Source organism: Furipterus horrens, unplaced genomic scaffold (assembly GCF_987537825.1).
Source record: "Furipterus horrens unplaced genomic scaffold, mFurHor1.1.pri manual_scaffold_17, whole genome shotgun sequence".
NCBI lineage: Eukaryota > Metazoa > Chordata > Mammalia > Chiroptera > Furipteridae > Furipterus > Furipterus horrens.
Window position 1 is genome coordinate 55,176,837 of NW_028327187.1, and position 22,641 is coordinate 55,199,477.

Consider the following 22,641-nt stretch of genomic DNA (forward strand, 5'->3'; position numbering starts at 1 on the left):
TTGTTATACAGACATGCCCATTTCATTCCATCTCATTTAAAACAGGCAACTCCTAGTTTTTGGTCTTTTATTATTATTGATTTCAATTGCTAATTCAATATGGAAAAATATTTCTACCCTTTTTTATTGAGCCTTTTGTTCACAAAATGTTCAAGAATTTAACATTAAGATTTCTATTGCCTTTAACTGCCAATGTATCATTCTGAGCATTATTCTCTTAACATAATGTTACACTGAGTTTAAAAATAAAAAAAAATTAAAAATTAATTAAAGTTGATGAGACCCTCACAGCCCCATGAATTATTAGAGTGAACTAGTAAACATGATTCCTCTCTCTTCCCACCTGACTATTCTGGTTAGAGAAACAGCTCTGCAGTATGACACAGCTCTTCCTGTAATTAACAAATGAAAACGAATATAACTGTCTGCATTGGGGACTCTAAAGAAAGAATCCAACATTCTTCCAGAGACACATAAGAGAAAGGTCATGCTGCTTCAAAATTATTCCATAAACCAATCTAAATAAAGGATATCAGAGAGTTCTTTGATGAGGAGATAATGGATTTCTGATAGAACCCAATGTCTAGCCTTTAAGAATTTGTCATGGAGGCATTATTACAGAGTTAACATTTCTGAAGTGTTCAAACAGACAGGCAGGCAGTCCGACAGTTCTGGGTTTGAGACCTTTATTATCTAAGTCGAGAGAAAACTTTCAAATCCCAGACAATGCTGAGTTATCATCTTCTTAGCATAGTTAAGAAAGATGCATGAATCATTTGCATCTCTGATATTAACTTGGGTTGGCTAAATATTAAACCATATTTAATGGTACAATAATAAAAAATAGTTTAGTACCTAAGTGTAGCAAGAGACAAGCAAGACAGAAAGAATGGGAAAAGAGGATAAGAAGTCCTAAGTTAACCACAAAGATACTGAATTTGCACATGTTCAATTAGTGCATCTGGATATAGACAAGAAATCAAATAAGATACAAAATACGGTGGAAAAATCCTTAGGTCGCCGTCTGGTTTTAGCTGCCTGTTTTTCTAGTGAAGCAGTGTTCTGAAGAGCCCATAACTCTAGTGCATTAGGGTTGGTAAATGGTTCTCACCTGCTGCAGCCTCTTCTTCAGAAACTTCACAAAATATCCCTGGTTGACATGGCTCAGTGGATTGAGTGCTGGCCTGTGAACCAAAGGGTAGCCAGTTCAATTCCTGGTCAGGGAACATGCCTGGGTTGTGGGCCAGGTCCCCAGTTGGAGGTGTGCAAGAGGTAAACACACATTGATGTTTCTCTCCCTTTATCCCTCCCTTACACCTTCTCTAAAATAAATATATAAATAAATAAATACAAGCTTTAAAAAATAACTTCACAAAGTAGCTTGAAAAAGGAATGTGGACAATTAGAATGGAGACAAGATAGAAATCATAATAAATAGTAGGTATCAGATAGAGAAGGTCAGAAAAATGGAATTTATTTGGGGCAAGGGGAACAAGAACAAAAAAAAGTGTTATGATAACACAAACCAAATATCCTCTCTGTACTATTTTGGGGAATTGTAGGAAATGTGTGTGGGAGAGAGAGTCTTTGGTGGTGTCAGAGGCATTATCTGTGTCCCTGGATAATTTAGGCCTTTTGGATCCCACTGGGCTACCATGAGGAAATGCTGGATTTAATGTTTCCTAAGCTGCTATTGCTGCTCTATCTGTTCAAAGCAATGGAAGATCTCATGGACACTGATAGTGGGGTTCAGTACCAACAACCTCATTAAGAACATGACTTGAAGAGTCAGAGAATGTTGGTGGTTGTTAAGAAAGGCTTAGTATGTTAAACCACTAGAAAATATTATTCAAGAGTATACAGATGTCTACTTAAGGAAGGCCATAAAACCTTAAAGAAATCTTTGTAACTATACATTATAGTATGTGTTGATAACCTAGCATACTTGTCAAGGATTGGAGAGTCAGGCCACATGCTGGAACCTCAAAACATCTGTAAAGCCTCTTGCACAATTTCTTCATTGTGGTTTAACACACGAACAGTTTTTTTTCTAAGCTAGAAGCTATAACTTTTAATTATAAAACATTATGGTGGCAGAACAGGAAGCAAAATAATATGTACCCCAAAGTCTCAACTTACCATGATTTTAATATGAATTCTGGCTTTTAATTTCAAATGCTATGGCTGCAAGGCAGGAAGCAAAATGAATTATACCCCAAGTTCTCTAGCTTTTTTTATTGTTAAATATTTCATGAAATAGGAAAAACCTTACCCAATGTCACATGGATCATGGACAGTCTGGCCCTGTGATTTAGCTACTGTGATTCTCACTCTAGCTGGTTCTCACTGCTCCATGCTTCTAAGGTCGCATTGCCTTTCTGGGGCTCAGAGCGCTTCACCTGTTGATTCCCTAGCTCATGTGCATCTCTGACATAAACCTAGGCTGGAAATCAAAGCAAATAAATGCAAATGGTGTGAAGAACCTTCCCTATCAAAACTTCAGCAGGCATGTTATTCTGAAACACAAGGAGGAGATGAAATCTCATCTGTAATGTAGATGTCATGTTTATTTTCCTTTTTGCTCTTATTATTTGAAATGCCCTTTGCGACTCAGTTATTATTTGGTTCATGATACAATCATCGTACAAGGGCATAACAATTGCCTCATGTCTTCTATAGGCTAAATATGTGCAGCTACTTTTTAAAAATGTTTTCTGTTTGAATTCTCACATCAGTCTTGTGTGGGATTTTTTTCCTGATATATACGTGCAATTTTGCAACAGAAATGCAGTAACGCTCTGATACTGTCTTGTAATCTGCTACTACAAAATTTGTTTTATTGCTGTGTCTATTTCACAAAAATGGTTGCCTTGAGAACATTTAGGACACCTGGCAAATGCCATCTTGTGACTAGAACCAGAACTGCAGACAGCCAGGTCCTTAGTCGGGAAGGGTGAATACAGCCATCCAGAGGGCCCTCTCAGGCTTCTAGACTTTTTCATTCTCAATTTAAGAGTTGTGCGAGTGTTAGACAAAAATGGGGTCATAATTCCTCATTTCAATGTTTGTTGTGATAATATCTCTCATGCATATTTTATATATTTCACCTTTTGATTTTTCAAAGGAGAAAGTAAATCCTCACAATAACGGTCAAAATATACTGGTTTGCTTTATATACTTCTAGAGATTTCCTACAGATATTTAAAAATGTGTATGTTGTTTGAAACCAGACCTTCATCCTGCCCAAGAATACATTTGAACATATTTACACATTAATAAATATTTTCTACATTTTTTTGTGATTATTTTTACAAGACTTTTCCATACTTCGAAAGCTTTATCTTATTTTGTCATCACAAAAAATTATTCAAGCTCACTCTTCCAAAACAATATTTAAAAAATGGAGAAATGAAATATATAGAAGAATAAAATGTTCTGTCTCTACAACTAATATCTCCAATTAATAAAGTGGCATGTATATTTTCAGGTATTCTCACATATATTGTACTAAATGATACAGGTCATTTTACAATTTACTTATTTTTAGAGTATATCTTGTAAATCTTTCATTATCATTTCATTTAGCTCATTGCATTAGCTTATTTTTTTTACAGCTGCACAGTATTCAACATTATGGATGCACTTTCCTATATGACTATCCCAAAGTGTTTCAATATATTTTTTATTTTTTCTCAAAAGCACATAAAAATACAAATAAATATGTCTGCTTGAACCACAGTCTGGAATATAGTCTAAATATTTGAAGTGCAAGCAAAGCACAAGCAACCATATAACCAGTGTTCTCAGATCCATAGAAAAATCCAACTTCAGCTAAAGACAGTGCAGTGCGTTTGGATATCTATTTAAATGTCCATTAACAGAATGGATTGTTCCCTTTCAGCTCCATTATGTGTTTCCAAAAAAAAAAAAAAAAAAAAAAAAAGGAAAGAAAGAAAAACACTAAAGGTACACAAAATCTAAAGAAGAAAATATACACCACCAGTACTCCAAGCCCTGAGTTGTTCACTGATTATATTTAAGTCTAACCCCTTTAATTTTCCCTCATTTAATATATGTGTGTGTGTGTGTGTGTGTGTGTGTAATTTGAAACTACATTTTTTTCATCAACACACTTGAACATCTTTTCATGCTTATATATGTTTACAGATTTTTTGGTAAGGTAGTTCCACCCCCTGGTAGTTTTAAATTCTCATCTCAGTTATTTTTATGCTGACATCCATACTACATGCTAAGTGAAATGTGGAAGAAGAAAGTGGAAAATTTCCTCCCTTTTTTCCCCTTACATATCCTTTATTACTATATATATTGTTTGTATCATATGTATAATATTCTTTAGTTTAAGATTTTCAGATATTTTCCTATTACAATACAAATAGGAACATCATTCTTTTGATAGATAGGTGAGATGTAGACAAAGGTCATCTTTTGCACATCCATATTTAAGTCACTGAATATCCTCTGACAAAAAACCAACCTTTTAATTCTCACAATTAACCTCCATAGTTATAAAGTACTTCAGATTATTACTATACAAATTACTGAAATATATTTGGTAGAAACACAATGAACACAAGCAAAGCCCCCAACCAACAACTTCATTTTTCATTTGGGATTATCACAATCCTTCTTTCCAAAGCAAGGAAAATTAATCTCTCAAGTTTTGTTTCATCATTTATCTCTGTTATCACTGCTTTTTTTGGTGAAAACATAAAACATTCTATTCAAAAGTTAGTTTTTGCAACCCCAGAGGTTATTTTCCAACAGGTGTAATCTGATCACCATCCCCCACTTGTAAAATATGGACTTTTGAAATATCTGGAGGAATACAAAATCCAGGTATTAATTCCCTCACAGAAACAATGACTCTCACAAAACGACACTCCTATCAGACTACTCCAAAGCAACAGTCCCTTCTTTTCTCACCTTTATTCTAAAATCTCCAGAAATCTCCGATAATAATTAGAGTTTAATGACAGCAATTATCCCCAAGCTTCTGCTCTTCAGAGGAAGCCTCCGAAATCTGTTTATAACAGGGATCCTCCCCCAAGACTACCCACCCAAGCGAGGCTCATTTGCAAGCTTCTGCAGAGTGCCCCGCCCCCTCCCTGGGATGGAGAAAGCGGGAGCTCCTTCCCTCATTTAGCAGGAGAATCATAAAGTTAAACCAAAATACACTTATAGGAAAGCAATGTTTCTTTTAAAGAACCTTAAAGTATAATGGCAACGTGTGTCTGTTCTATTTCATTCAAACCATTAGGGTGGGTGATTTCCTAGGGAAAAAAAAAAAAAAAACAAGAAAACCCTTTTTCGTATCATAAAGATGCAGTTAAAATATCCCTAACGGAGAGGGGAAGATGGCGGAGGAGTGAGGAGAGGCTGCGGTTTCACGCTCCGGAGACCCATCTGCAGTTTGGGCTAATTGCAGACAGAACATCTCAGTGAGCAGCTGGACACTGGCAGGAGTCGAGCCAAGGCACTGCTGGATTAGAGAAAATCCATCTGGGAACGACCTGTTTAGTGAGAATAGCGGAGGAAAAGGGGACGAAACGAGATCCCTGACTGGGGCGGCTGCCTGAGCTGTGGCTGGAAGTACACAAAGGCTTTTTGGTGACCATAGGCTACCCCGGAGAGGAGTCGGGAGGAGAGCGGATCTCTGCCCGCTGGCAGAGACGGGACTCCACCAAGTGGCATTGGCGCTGAAGGACAGGAGACAGCATGCTGCCGGGCAAGGGAGAACATAATTCTCCTTTATATTTTTCTCTAGTGGACGGTGGAGAGGGGAGGAAAGTTTGGGGGTGGTAGGCCATTCTTGAGGAGCGCAGGCGCAGTGGCGCGCTCATCCACTCCCCGACCCTACCCTTGGGTCACAGGGGCGCGCATAGGGAAGTGCTCTCACTCACTGGCCCAGGTGCATGGGGCCGTGAGTCCAGGCGTCCCTAGAACACTCCCCAATCGACATAAGATCAGTGCCCCAACGGGCACTGGGAGGGCCCACTGAACACGCAGAGGACCGTGCGCAGACACCCCTAGCCAGCTCCCGTGGGAGCCAGGCCCCAGGCTTGAAAGCAGACCACTAGCTCAGGCTCTGTTTGCCCTGCCCAGATGGGTGAGGGAAGGCAGTCGGCTGCGGCGCCGGAACAGCAGGCGGCAGCGACTCACAGACACTCACTCCCACTGAGCACAAGTGTCCGCGGCCCCGCCCTAAGAGGTGAGAGACCAACTCCTGGGGACTAAGGGCATGGGCAAGCAAGCACAAAAACACCTCATCCCAGGGACAATAGGCGCCAATCGGGGGCAAGTTCTCGGGTCGCTCGCGCGTGTGCAGGGATGCGCAGGGACACCTCGGCGCTAACCGGGAACCACCTCTGCCTGGCAACAATAGGCGCCAATCGCGGGGCAAGCTCTCGGCCACCCCACCCATGCAGGGGCGCGCATGCAAGGACACCTCAGCTGGCTCCAGCGGGCAGCAAGGGAGCGCGCTGTGCGGGCAACAGCGGGCCCACACCATTGCTGCAAGAAACAAGAACCTCTGAACCGCCACACTAGACCAGCTGTGGACAGAGAAAAAGAAGGCGACACACCAAGGCTAAAACGGACATCTCCACAAAAGAATTCGAGATAAAGTGGATAGAGTGACTCTCAATCAACAAGCCAGAAGGAAGATCCGAACAAAAAAATTTGAAATATAACCAGACAGCATAAACAAACGATATAAAAGGTACCCCAAGGACATCAGGCTCAGGAGATCAAAGAGACTGCAACACTGAAACCCCCAGATCTACCATAAAAAATCTCATACCACAAAGGTGGGAAGGCAAAGCAGGCAAATCCAAATAACAAAAACAAACAAGAAGAATCCAACATGGTAAGACACAGAAACAACCTCACAATGAAAAGAAAAGAGGAATCCCCAGAAAGAGAGGTAGATAGAATAGACATAGCCCAAATGTCAGACATGGAATTCAAAACTATGGTGGTGAAGAAGCTCAATATGCTCGAAAACCTCAAAAACAACTACGACAACCTCCAAGGAAGTTACCAACAGCTCCAAGAAAATTACAGGGAACTTGCAGAGAACTACACCAGCATAAAAGAAGACATAGAAACTATCAACAAGAACCAGGAAGAAATGAAGAATGCAATCTCTGAACTGAAAAACACAGTAGAATCAGTCAAAAGCAGACTAAACGAAGCAGAGGACCGGATTAGTGAGTTAGAGGATAATGTAGGTAATAATTCTCAAATGATACAGCAAAATGAAAAAAGATTGAAAAAATATGAACAAGGTGTAAGGGAATTACAGGATAGCATTAAAAAATAATATCAGGATCATAGGAATAAGAGAGGGAGAAGAAAAGGAACATGGAATTGAAAAGCTGATAGGAGAAATAGTGACAGAAAATTTTCCGAACCTGATGAGAGAAAAAGTTATGCAAGTCCAAGAAGCACTGAGAGTTCCAATAAAGAGGAACCCCCAGAAACCCACTCCAAGGCACATCATAGTTAAAATGGCAACATTCCAAGACAAAGAGAGAATCCTAAAAGCAGCAAGAGAAAAAGAGCAAATAACTTACAAGGGAGCTCCAATAAGGCTATCGACCGATTTCTCAACAGAAACATTACAAGCCAGAAGGGAATGGTCAAAAATATTTCAAGCAATGAAAAACAAAGGCCTACAACCAAGAATACTTACCCAGCAAGGCTCTCATTCAAAATAGAAGGTGAAATAAGGAGTTTCTCAGACAAAGGAAGACTGAAAGAATACATCTCCACAAAACCAGCATTGTAAGAGATGCTAAAGGGAATATTCTAAGAAAAAGGAAGAGAAAAAAACAAAAAAGAGTAGAGAAACAGAGATACAAAAGGGAAATGAAGAAATACATGTCAATAATAACGTTAAATGTAAATGGATTAAATGCTCCCATTAAAAGACATAGGGTAACGGAATGGATAAGAAAACAGGACCCACATATTTGCTGTCTACAAGAAACACACCTCAAAACAAAAGATTTACATAGACTGAAAGTAAAGGGGTATAAAAAATATTTCAAGCAACTGGACCTGAAGAAAAAGCTGCGGTAGCAGTCCTCATATCAGACAAAACGGATTTCCAAGCAAGGGCAATAAAAAGAGACAAAGAAGGACATTTCATAATAATTAAAGGAACGATTCATCAAGAAGATATAACACTGATAAACATATATGCACCCAACATAGGAGCACACAAATACATAAAGCAAATACTAGAAGACTACAAGAAGGATATTAACAACAACACACTCATAGTAGGGTACTTCAACACTCCATTATTAACAATAGACCGATCATCCAAGCAAAGAAACACCAAGGATATACAGGCATTGAACAACACACTAAACCACATGGACTTAACTGATATATATAGAACTTTTCACTCCAAAGACACAAAATATACATTCTTTTCAAAGGCACATGGGACATTTTCAAAGATAGACCACATAATAGGACACAAAACAAGCCTCAACAAATTCAAGAAAATTGAAATTATATCAAGCATCTTTTCAGACCACAATGCCTTGAAACTAAAAATCAAACTCAGGCAAAATAATCAAAGACACACAAACTCATGGAGAATGAATAACACGCTCTTAAATAATGAATGGGTTAACAATGACATCAAAGAGGAAATCAAGAAATTTCTAGAAACTAATGACAATGAACACAAAACAGCCCAAAACCAATGGACACAGCAAAAGCAGTCCTAAGAGGGAAGTTCATAGCAATACAGGCATATCTGAAAAGACTAGAAGAATCTCAAATGAAAAACCTAACCATAAAGCTACAAGAACTAGAACAGCAACAACAAACAAAGCCTAGGGCAAAAAGAAGAAAGGAAATCATCAAGATCAAAGCAGAATTAAACGACACAGAGACTAAACAAACAATCCAAAAAATCAACAAAACTAGGAGCTGATTCTTTGAAAAAATAAACAAAATTGACAAGCCTCTAGCCAGGCTCATTAAGAAAAAAAGAGAGAAGACCCAAATAAACAAAATCAAAAATGAAAGAGGAAAAATCACGACTGATACCTCAGAAATACAAACAATTATAAGAAATTACTACAAACAACTATATGGCAAGAAATTTGATAACCTGGTAGAAATGGACAGATTTCTAGAAACATATAACCTTCCCAAACTGAATCAAGAAGAAGTAGAAAGTCTCAACAGACCAATAACAAAGAGGGAAATTGAAACAGTAATCCAAAATCTCCCTCCACAATAAAGCCCTGGACCGGATGGCTTCACAGGCGAATTTTACAAAACATTTAGGGAAGAAGTAACTCCTACCCTCCTCAAACTATTCCAAAAAATCCAAGAAGAGGGAAAAATCCCAAACTCTTTCTATGAAGCCAGTATTACCCTAATCCCAAAACCAGGTCAAGACACAGCAACGAAAGAAAACTACAGGCCAATATCACTGATGAACATAGATGCTAAAATCCTCAATAAAATTTTGGCAAATAGGATCCAGCAATACATCAGAAAGATCATACACCATGATCAAGTGGGATTCATCCCAGGGATGCAAGAATGGTTTAATATTCACAAATCAATAAATATAATACATCACCTAAACAAAATGAAAGACAAAAATCACATGATCATATCTATTGATGCAGAAAAAGCATTTGATAAAGTACAACACCCATTTATGTTGAAAACACTCAGCAAAATGGGAATAGAGGGAGCATACCTTAACATCATTAAGGCTATATATGAGAAGCCTGAAGCCAACACCATACTCAATGGACAAAAACTGAAAGCATTCCCCCTGAAATCAGGAACTAGACAAGGCTGTCCACTCTCACCACTTCTATTCAACATAGTGTTGGAAGTCCTAGCCACAGCAATCAGACAAGACAAAGAAATAAAAGGCATACAAACTGGGAAAGAAGAAGTAAAACTATCACTATTTGCAGATGACATGATAGTATACCTAGAAAACCCTATAAACTCCACTAAAAGACTTCTCGATATAATAAGTGAATTTGGCAAAATAGCAGGGTACAAAATAAATATACAGAAATCTAAGGCATTTCTGTACACCAACAATAAAATATCAGAGACAGCACTCTGCTCCAGGTCCTCCCGCCCGGCCCGCAGCGCCTCCGTCGCGGCCCGTGCCCGCTGCCGGCTCGCGGCTCGCGGCTGCGGCGCCCGGCGCGGGTTGGCTGGCTCGGAGCATGGGTCGCCGAGGCGGGCCAAGCCGACGGGCGGTTAGCGCTCCGTTCGACGCTGGGAGGAGCGGCATGCGGGACGCTGCACGGCCTCGGCCGACGCTGGCGGCGGTGGCGGCGGCTGGGCTCTCGGGCTCTTTGCCCCAGGCCGGAGCCGGCGGGTGCCCCGGCGGAGACGCGGGCAGCCGGGTCCCCTGGCCCCGAGCTCCCCGCGGCTGGGGCAAGGGGACCATGTCTGCTCACGTCCCGGTGCCCGCCGCTCCCTCTCCGGAGGAGCCGCCCGCGGCGGCCGCTCTGAAGGAGGTGCTGTCGCCCAGGGCGAGCTGGCGAGCCGAGCGGCTGCCCACGCCCGAACGGGAGGGCAAGCCGGCGGCGAAGGAGGAGAGGGCCGCAACCGCCACCAGCGCGGGAGCGCGGGGCGAGCCGTCGCCGGTGCTGGGACACAGCGTGCCCCAGGCGGCCGTGCCCGTGAGGCCGCTGGCGCTGCACCTGGCGCACAGGGCGCGTTACCTGGGGGGGGTCCCTTGGGGGGGGGGCAGCCGCTGCCACCGCGTGACCTGCCGGCCGAAGATGCCCGGGACAAGGCAGCGGCCGGCCCTGAAGAAAAGCCGCCGCTGCCGCCGAAGGAGAACCCCTGGACCAAGAAGCCGCTGCCGCCACCGCAGCAGCACCTGCCCCCGGCGGGGTCGGAGCCGCCGCCGCCGCCGCCGCCGCCGCCCGCCGCCGCCGCCCGCAGCGGAGTCCCCGGAAGCAGAGCTCAGTTCCCCCAAAATTATAAAAGCAAGAAAACTCAAGACAAAGAAGTCCAACAAGGCTAGTGATTTCAGCGATATGGCGAATTGGCCAACACCAAGTGAATTAGTGAACACTGGAAGTCAGAATGTCATCAACCAAGGAAATAAGAAGCTACAAAATAAAAAAGAAAGAAAAGACAAATTGGAAAGAGAAATAACAGTGAGAGTAAAGAAGGTCAGGAAACAAAATTAGATGGTCCTGGTGAAAATGTCAGTGAGGATGAAGCCCAGTCAGGTAATCAACGAAAGAAAGCTAATAAGCACAAGTGGGTACCACTCCACTTAGATAATGTAAGACCAGATAGTCAAGAAAGACCAGGATCCCGGAACAGCTCAAGATGTCAGCCCGAAACAAATAACTCATCACATAACAATAGGAGAAATGATACACGAAGTTGGAGGCGTGATAGAGAAAAGAGAGATGATCAAGATGAAGTTTCCAGTGTGAGAAGTGAGGGTGGTAATATCCGAGGTTCCTCTAGAGGCCGAGGAAGAACCCGAGGCTGGGGAAGAGGACGCGGCAGAGGAAATCCTCGATTGAGCTTGGATTATTCATATGGTTATGGAGAACATGGTGAAAGGACTGATCAGCTATTTCAAACAGAACTTAATACCAGCATGATGTATTACTATGACGATGGTACAGGCGTACAGGTATATCCTGTGGAAGAAGCATTGCTTAAAGAATATATTAAGCGCCAAATTGAATATTATTTCAGTATAGAAAATTTGGAACGGGATTCTTTCTTAGAAGAAAGATGGATGAACAAGGTTTCTTGCCTATTTCCCTGATTGCTGGTTTCCACCGTGTTCAGGCTCTCGCTATGAACCTAAATCTCATTTTAGAGGCACTGAAAGATAGCACAGAAGTGGAAATTGTGGACGAGAAAATGAGAAAAAAAATAGAACCAGAAAAATGGCCAATTCCGGGCCCTCCTCCACGTACGGTGCCACAAACAGACTTCTCTCAACTGATTGACTGCCCAGAATTTGTGCCAGGCCAAGCCTTTTATTCACATGCAGTCAGCGTGATGATCTACTGATGCTCTTGGATGTCATCTGATCGGAATATGCAGAGGAATAGGTGACTCACTGAAATATCATTATAAATATTGGAACAAATCGTGCTGCAGAAATGAAAGCGACCAGAGTCCCTTCTGTTCAAGAATGTCTGCTCCCAACTCCTTGCGGAGGCAGTTGGGCCAGCACTGTTGTGGAGATAAGCACCTTTGGGAGGAGGATGAGAGACAGACCAGAGGACTGCTGTTGTTTTTGTAGGAGCTGCCCGTGTGTGTGTAACTAGCCTGGGCTGCATGTGCTACTTTTATTCATGGTGGGAAAGTTAATTTTCATTCTGGAAATACTACAAGAGTCTGTCTGTCTTTTCCTTTTAGACTTATGTACTTATGTCCAGATCAATAAATCAGAAATAGAGAGGCTTGAGTGGCATTTTCTAGATTGTTAGGTCCTTTGCTATTTAATTTGCCCTTCAGTATAGTGTATGTTGTATAACTCAGATGTTGTCATAATGTTTCACATGGACTTTAAGATTTACTAATGTGGACACTTAAGAGATAAGAAAGTTAAGAAATGAATGGAATCTTTTTTTCACTCAAGAATTTATTTTTGATACAGTTTTATGAGACACCTGCCATCAATAAAGCCCTGATGGACAGTCTCAGATATTTTTATTTATTGTTTCTTTGATCATCAACCCTCTGCCTCTAAACCTAGAAAGCAATTTGGGCAAGTGTTTTAAAATTTGAAGAATAGTGATGTTTTTTAGGTTTTTAAATAAAGATATGTCTGTATAAGTTAGATTAATTTATTGTGTAAATGTGGGGTCCAAGATGATATTTTTAACCTACTTATAAATAGGCATTAGCTGAGTTAGATAAAATAGAAGAAAGTTCTTACACAGAGTAGCTAAGATAGGTCACTCAAGTTGCTGATGCCTGTCCATTAGCCGTTTTGAATTATTAATAAAATTACAGGAATAAAAAAATATATATCAGAGACAGAAGCAAAAAAGAAAATACCATTTACTATAGCAACAAGAAAAATAAAGTACCTAGGAATAAACTTAACCAAAGAGATAAAAGACCTGTACACTGAAAATTATGCAACATTGAAGAAAGAAATTAAGGAAGATACAAATAAATGGAGGCAAATACCATGTTCTTGGATGGGAAGAATCAACATCATCAAAATGGCCATACTACCTAAAGCAATTTACAAATTCAATGCAATCCCTATTAAAATACCAATGACATATTGCACTGACCTAGAACAAATCCTCCAAAAATTCATATGGAACCAAAAAAAACCCCGAATAGCAAAAGCAATCTTGAAACAGAAGAACACAGCAGGAGGAATCACGATACCAGACATCAAACAATACTACAAAGCCACTGTGATCAAAACAGTCTGGTACTGGCATAAGAACAGACATATAGATCAGTGGAACAGAATAGAGAGCCCAGAAATAAACCCAGGCCTCTATAGTCAACTAATCTTTGATAAAGGAGGAAGGAACATAAAATGGAGTGAGAAGAGCCTCTTTAACAAATGGTGCTGGGAGAACTGGACAGGGACGTGCAAAAAAATGAAACTAGACCACCAACTTACACCACACATGAAAATAAACTCAGGACTCAGGATGGATTAAAGACTTAAATGTAAGCGGTGATACCATAAAAGTCCTAGAGGAAAACATAGGCAGGAAAATTTCAGATATCACACGTAACAATATCTTCACAGATACATCTCTCAAGGCAAGAGAAATAAAGGAAAAAATAAATAAATGGGACTACATCAAACTAAAAAGTTTCTGCTCAGCAAAAGAAAACATCAGCAAGATGAAAAGGAAACCAACCATATGGGAAAACATATTTGCCAATGATATCACAGACAGGGGACTGATCTCCAAAATATATAAAGAGCTTATACAACTCAACATCAAGAAAACAAACAACCCAATTTAAAAATGGGCAAAGGACCTGAACAAACACTTCTCCGAAGAGGACATACAGAAGGTCCATAGGCACATGAAAAAATGCTCAACATCATTGGCCATCAGAGAGATGCAAGTAAAAACCACGATGAGATACCACCTTACACCTGTCCGAATGGCCATCATCAACAAATCAACAAACAACAAATGCTGGCGAGGATGTGGAGAAACAGGAACCCTACTGCACTGTTGGTGGGAATGCAGACTGGTGCAGCCACTATGGAGAACAGTATGGAATTACCTCAAAAAACTAAAAATGGAACTGCCATTTGAACCAGTGATTCCACTGCTAGAATTATACCCGAAAAATCCTGAAACCCTAATTCAAGAGAACTTATGCACCCCTATGTTCATAGCAGCCCTGTTTACAATAGCTAAGTGCTGGAAACAGTCTAGGTGCCCGTCTGTGGATGAGTGGATCAAAAAACGGTGGTACATCTACACAATGGAATACTATGTAGCAGAAAGAAAGAAGGAACTCCTGCCATTTGCGACAACATGGATGGAATTAGAGAGAATTATGCTTAGTGAAATAAGCCAGGCAAAGAAAGCAAAATACCATATGATATCACCCAATACAGGAAAGTAAAGAGCAACACAAACAAACGAACTAAATAGGCAAAGACTAGAATAGTAGTCAGTAGGGGGGCGGGGGGAGGGAGAGAAGGGGGATAAGTAAGGGAAGGGTCAGGTCAAGGAACGTATATGAATGACTCATGGACATGGACAACGGGGAGGGATATAATTGTGGCAGAAGGGATGGGCTGGGAGGGGGGAGCAATGGGGGAAAAATGGGACAACTGTAATTGAATAACCAAAAAATAAAATTAAAAAAAATTTCCCTTACATATTTTTCAGGCCTTCTCTTGTACTTTATCTCTGGTAAATTTAATACCTGCAAGTCAAATGCCACTTAAGAAAAAGCATGCTATATGTCCTGATTGGGATTATAGTGAATCAATACTTTATTTTAGGGGAAAATTAATTAATTTTTTTATGCTTTGAATCTGAACCTGGGAAATAGCATGTCTCTCCTTTTACTGAAGTCTTCTAATACTTCTTTCCTCAGGTTATTTCTAAAGAAATATCATCAAACAAAATCTGACTATCGAGAAATTTAAATTTTATATATATATATATATATTATAATTATACACATAATGTAGTACATTATATATATATATAGTAAAATCAAAATAAGTCAAACTAAAAAAAAATCAACAACAAATTTAGAAATTATTTTCAATGCATATGATTGTATAAACAAAAATATCCTTAAACTAGTTTTTATATTTCAATAAATGAACAGGAGTAGAGAACTGGGCAAAGGATACAAGCAGACAGTTCACAACTTCTTTCCTATCCCTGTTATTTATTTTCCTTGTGAATAAAGCTCAAGTAGTGTGACTTAAAGGCTCCCTGTGCTTCTTCTACAGTAGACAAACCTTTAGGTTGATGGATAGATAGTTTGCTTAAATTTGAGTTTCTATTAATGCCATTTAAATCTCATAATAGGCAATATCTTGCAATTCACTTCCCTCTCTTAATAAAGCTGGCATTTTGGTTTTATCTGCTATTCTATTTTATTGTAATTTGTTAATTATTTTCAAGATATGACAAATAAACTTTTATGTACATCCCTGGGCAAAGAAGAACATTTCGTTCCACTCTAACAGCAGTGGGAAGAAATTCTGGTCGGTTTTTCCTGAGGTTCTTTTAACATACAAACCATTTTGTTCTCTCCAGATTAAAGTCTATTCATTTTGGTCTTGTAGTGTCTGACATGATGTTCAATAGCACATTGTCTCAAGCTTTCTGTGATAATTTCAAAAGTCAAAGCTTCTCAATACTACAACTCTATAAAAATAGTTTCTGTTCATAAGAATCTCCACAAAATTATGGAATCAGCTCTACTATTTACCAAGGACTTAACATTAAGAAACATTGTTCATTAAAACGTAGCAACATCAAGAACAGAGAGAACTGACAATCTTTGCTCTTTAAAATCATAAGACCTTGACGAATTGCTATTCAAAACAAAATGGTTCTCCTCTGAGGTTTGCTCTTTTGTTGTTATTATTTTAAATTTCTTTAATATTAAAATATTTTAAAAGAAATCAGTATAACATAGAAAAAGCACACCGAAATATAAAATATGAATATACCAAATGTTGGTGAGGATAAGAGCAACTACAAGATTCATACAGTTCTGGAGTATTTGTTGGAATTAATACTTTGGGAAAAGTTTGGCATTATCCTCTGAAGTTGAACACTACAAAGGCTAAGAGAGAACATCTAGGGCTTTCAGAAGCAGAGTGGCATATCTAAATTGGTAGTAGATGATGTTCTCTATGTATACTCCAGCACACATTCAAACTATCTAGTGGGGTGTAGGAAGTAAATATTTAAAATTCAACTTTAATCTTGATTTATTTATAGGCTTCTATTTATAACTATTATAAATGCTCAAAATAAATTATTTGTACTGTAGGACATTATATAAGGTCTGTCCAGAAAAAGTCTAGCCATCATTGATATAATGAGGGTGGTTTGCGTGACACTGATGTAACTTGGAAGCCAAGGAGAGTAAACCGAAATGTACATGCATGGCCAATGACAGCTTCACTGTACTAGTCAGTGGGGGCCGTAGATGCCATTGAGTGAGCATGTGTACTGTATGGCCATCGTGTTCAAAATGACTGAGAGAGTAGAACAATGAATCTGCATCAGATTTTGTGTTAAGCTTGAACATTCCTCTGTGGAAACTATTGGGATGATTCAGAAAGCCACAGCTATGGGCCACTGGTGATTGGTAGCTTCATCACAACAATGTGTCCACTCATGCATCATGTCTAGTGCAGAGTTTTTTGGCAAAACACCAAATCACCGAGGTGGCTCAGCCCCCCTACAGCCCAGATTTGGTGCCCTGCAACTTCTGGCTTTCCCCCAAAGTAAAATCACCATTGAAAGGGAAGAGATTTCAGACTTTCATTGAGATTCAGGAAAAGACAACACGGCAGCTGATGGTGACTGGGAGAACTATTTGAGGTTACAATGTGCATATTTTGAAAGGGACTGAGGCATCATTGTCCTATGTACAATATTCCTTGTATCTTCTTCAATAAATGTCTCTGTTTTTCATATTACATGGCTGGATACCTTCTAGACAGACCTCGTATACTTTATAGAAATATGAATTTTGGGGAGTGTCCACAATTTTTTACAGTAGTGATAATTTTTAAAAAATATGCAGAGATCTCTGCTTCATGAGACTCATAACTCACATAGCTCTCCCATTTGTCTTCTCCTTGATTTGTGTAGTAGATAGAACAAGGATCTCGAGGTCTGGACCATTCTTACTAAATGCCGGTCTTGCTAAATGTTAAAATGTAGCACAGTGTAGTGTAGATGCAGGATTAAGGAGATGAGCTTGACAGGAGCTCAACCAGAGAAGTGTAGCCAACTGCAAAGAAGAAACCAGCATATAATTGACCAAAATAGTGTAATTAGCAATGGCTATGCTCCCCTTCAGGAAGACAGCTTTGGATGTTAGTCCTGCCTCCTTTATGGCTGCAAGTGAATAAAACTAGCTCGTGACAACCACATCTTCTTGAATAGAGCACCCTAAGTAGAAAACCTCTTGAATTTGGCAACAGTTTGGGATTATAATCTGTACACCGATTCCACATCTCAGAAAAGGTACCATTACTCCCATTAAATACTTAAAAATGAGAAACTGAATTATAGTGAGCCAGGTTTTTAACCAAAGGATTGATTCTTGCCAACTTCAGACAATGCTTCAAAATATATGGGCTTACAATTATTCTATTTGGACTATAAGTTTTCTCTGTAATATCATAAAGTTAAGTTTTAGTACCAAAAAAGGATTGTATTTTTCTTGAATGCCAATCTCAATTTAATTTATAAGTTCTCTAATTGACTCTGAGAGCTTGAACATTGTAAGTGAATGGGGGGTACCTGGAAAATTCCTAAGAAAATCAGAATCCATAAACACAGAGCATCAAACATATTATGTTGCAATGCAATATATTTTACTTCGAAGTATTTACTTTTCTAAAGTTCAGTTTAAATGTTTTAACCTTTCTATAATATGTATTTATTTGTGTGTATCTGGGTCCATGTGTGTAAATATATAAATATAATAGTACACTACTTTAAAAAAGAGCAACCTAAGATTAATATAAAGGAGAGGATTAAATAACTAAAACAGAAAAATGATATTTGATTATAAAGTATGCTCATATCAAGATCATATAAACATGTGTTTTTCACATATTCTATCCAGATAGCAAAAAAAGTAATATGCCTCAGATGTATGTATATATTTATTTCAAAATAAACTGTGTTTTTTTATACTGCCCCTTATTATACTCTTAAATTCCTCATTTCAGGAAGAGCTGAAGTTTTTTACTTATTGTTGTGCTTCTTTCTGTTGCTTATTCTAAATGTTGTATGGTCACTCTCTTTAATGAGGTAGCCAGGAATAAAACTGTTTTCTACTTGGGTAACTATGTTCTAATTTTAATTTTAATCTGGGTCCATATACATATAATGCCATAGTACATGTTACACATTCATTGTTCCCACAATAGCCCCTTTTGTTATTTTCTTCCCCCAAATTTAACACTAAATTTAGAGTAATAAATTTTTCAAGGCATCTCTTACACCCAGACCATCTCTGGTAGTTTCCAGATGGCTAAAAGATAATATAAAAAGCTTATTTCCTCAACTTATAAAAAGAAGGGATGAAAATAGACTTAAGTGTATTTGATTTTCTCTTTATTTTTCTCATTGTATTCACAGTGTTAAAAGAAATACTTTTTTCCCCCAGATATACATACATTATAGAAAAGCTGTCAAATCAAAAAAGAAAATCAACTCCTAACTTCTTAGTTAATTTTGTATAGTTAAAATATTGCTGGTATAGATACGTTTCATCAACTATCTTTTCACCTTGCAGGGTGGGGTAAAAGTAGGTTTACAATTGTTCATACAGAAATTAATACAATAATTAATAAATAAAAATACAAGAATAAACATACTCACAACTATAAACCTACTTTTGCCTTACCCTGAATATAGAAGCATGTTCTTATTTATATGCATGGGCTGGCACAATAACTTTTTACAAATTGATGTATAAAGTTTTATTCCTAGGTTATTATTTCTTATTTATTAGTAATGATTATGGTTCATAATTTATGGGAAAGTTTTAAAAGTACTAAGGATTTGTCAATCACAATTCATAAAGTCTTATACTTACTTTTGACACATAATGCATAACACCTTAAGAAAAAGTCATGGTTAGGTCCTCATATTTATGGATTTTACTCGATAGGGGAATCCATGCTCCTTTCCTGATATATTCAGTCACTCTAATAAATTAACTCAAGACTGTAAGTCTTGAATCATCCTCCCATACATGTGTGATCTGAAGGGCTCCTGTCACAAGCTTACAGGTTAAAGATTGGGTGTATTAGAAGAAAAGTCCAAGAAAGCCTTAAAGCCACAATGAAATAAATTGTATAAAGAATGGGAATTTCAAGAATTTGAGGACTGTATCAGTAAAGAAGAGTAGCACTTCAAGAGGTAGACTGCTGATCGCAGATGAATGACCAAGAATTAGTTACAAGCAGACTTAAAGATCATATGTGATCATTTGCTGCTCTTGTTGTGTTCATGCAAATGAAAAGGATAAATTAAAAATTGACCTAATGCAGTCCCTTTAATGACAAAGAGGGTAATCTTAAGGAGAAAAATTGTGATCCAAGGAAAATCACAATGCTCAGTGGTAGACTATAAAGTAGTGTAGCTAACTGTCTTTAAAGTTTCTTCTCATTCAAAGGCAAGAAGAATGTCAAATGCCTTGCAACTGAATGTCTTTCCAATAAGAAAGTCTTACAGATTTAGAGACTAGTTTGTGGGTTATGTTGCATAAGTTAACACGTGTTTTCTGTTTTCAAAGGGCATAAGCCTAGGATCTCATTACCTGAGTGAATGTCTGTACGTATAGGCCTCACTTAATCCTGTCTGTGTCGCTGCCTCCTGAGACTGAACAATTTCACTGAACTAAGTGGCTGGGTTGGTGAAGAATGTGGTGGTCTGTGGACTTCACCTTAAAATGGGTTCGTCTTTTCTATCCTAATGGCTTGGACTGAAAGGACCCAGAGGTCTGAGAGGGGGAAAACCTAAAATATTTCCCTCAGCCCAAACTAAGTATAATGGGCAAAAGGGTTTTGGACAGGTATGACATGCCTGGCACAACTTTTTCCAAAGAAGCCCTTCTTTTTTCCCTAATGGGGGACATTGAAAAATTAATACTTGCCTTTTGTTATCTAGTGGTTATGGATTGAATGATACCTTTTAACGCTGTTGACAAATCTGTTGCCCTCAGAATACAACAAGGATGCCAGCCTGTTAAGTCAAGCACACGGTTGTTAGGGGACAGCCAACTGACCTGGAGTCTGCACGATCCACCCCCATGTGGGAAGGCCACCCTACCCTCCACATCCCCACTCTTATTAGGGAATTCTGGACCCAAGCGTAGGTAGGATGATGACCATGCCCAGTTTGAAGAAGCTAGAGGAGTATGAGACCGTTGCTCATTATCCTCTATAAGATTATAAAGGGTCTCAAGTCTAGGGGGGAGATTATTTTTTATTGTTATAAAAATAATTAAGTAATTAAAAAATATATAGGAAAGGGAGAGACTGAAGAGCTGGTATGCATGACCCATGGGCATGGACTGGGGGTCGGAGTGCTGGGGGAGGGGAGTGCTGGGCGAGGGGGGGGCAGCAAAGGGGAAAAAGAAATGGAACTATTGTGACAATATAATCAATAAAATATATCAAAAATAAAAAAAAAAGAATTAGCTACATGTGACTAAAGGAGGACTGATTGAAACAAAAATAAGAAAAATCTAATTGTGAGTTTGCATTAGAATGATCTATGTATTGTGCATGATATTCTTTATTCAAAAAGTCTTATGCCACAAAGTTTTTTTTCCTCTTCTTTGTTCTTTACCTTCTCTTTTTCTCATAGGGCAACAGAAATAACTCACTGTTTAAGTAGTGTGAAGTTGAAGCGATCCCCCAAAAATCCATGGAAAGATTATTATAGTGTAGTTCCTGTCATTGAATTTTAGGATACAGAAGATTATATTTTTCAGAATATTATAGTATAAAGTATAGCCTATCAGAATACATAAACACATAAATATTTCTACATGTTCATATTATGACATTTTAATATATAAACAGACTATAGATATGAATTTTCAAGGGAATAAAAACCTTAAAGATGATAACTCTAAATATCCAGGAGGCTGTTCAAAAGGCCCACTGTTTAGCCTTTATATATTGCCAGGAAGGCATATGACAAGATGGTGACATGTTTGATATTTTCAATATGATAAGCAATATAAATTTATTTACCTAGTTCTGCTTTTTGTTAGTTGTGCCATGTTAAGTTCCTTAACTTTTGTGTGTTTCAATTTCCTCATCTATAATATGTTCTCTAGAGTTGACAAAGGTAATTGAAATAATACTGTAACTCATCACAAATCAAATTAAATTTTTAACTCTAACCATACCAGAAATGTCATATTTGAAGGTAAAATTACCTAATCAGAACCGACAAGCCTACCATCAAGGATCAAGGATTATACTTGATAGCAATGCCTAAAATGACTTCCCAAGAAACTGTCTGGTACTTGCTCTGTTGCCCAAAGTCCCTGCCTCACAGGTAGTAAAGAATATCTCTTTTCTGGCAAGTGAGGAACCTTGGAAATGTGGGATTGCTGCACAGAATAAGTATTGCAAACAAAAGGAGGTGAATTTCTTGGTCCTTGTTCCATAGATTTAGATAAGTTCATAAATATGATAAAGGGCATTTCTGAAGTAATAGAGACCCTTTAAAACAGAACTTTGGATTCTTTTCATACTCTTCCAACAAAAGTTATCTGCCTTGATAGTTTCTTAGCATAAAAATTGTTAACTATACAATAAGGAGATATGTGTATGTTTAGGAACACTCTTAAAGCATTTATGTAAATATATAAGTGTGTTAAGAAGGACATACTCTAAAAGTTCAGGTTCATAGACAAAATTAATTTGTTAGCATTAAAGTTGATTTACTTTTGAATTTTTTGTAAATTCTTCTGAGATGTTAGAAAATGAACTAAAGGATGATATAAATATAAGTATAATCCTCACTCATAATCATGATTGTAATTGCAGTGTATAAAGTAAGTCTGTGTCTAATTTTTGTTATATTTAAAAGTTGTAAAAAATAATTATTCAAACAGCAATTTAACATGGGAATTATTTTTGATTTTTGGAGAAAGAAACCAAAAGGAGCGAAGGACAAAGATGAACTAAGAAATGGGTAAGCTATTATATATACTCTGCATCTGTGTTTCAGCCTGAAAAGAATCACCGACATGAACTTGTTTCATTCTCTGCTTCCAATCTCTGTTGACTGTTTCATGATTTCCTGATAGATGTCCCTATTATACACTATTGTTGGAAGATGAAAACAAAATCAGTCTCAGGCAGATATATTATGAATATTT

General features: G+C 38.4%; 1 pseudogene; it reads left to right on the top strand.

The window, feature by feature from the left end:
• The first annotated feature begins 10,472 nt into the window (after window positions 1–10,472).
• On the top strand, window positions 10,473–12,202 carry LOC149991034 (la-related protein 1B pseudogene; annotated as a pseudogene).
• The last annotated feature ends 10,439 nt before the right edge of the window (window positions 12,203–22,641 follow it).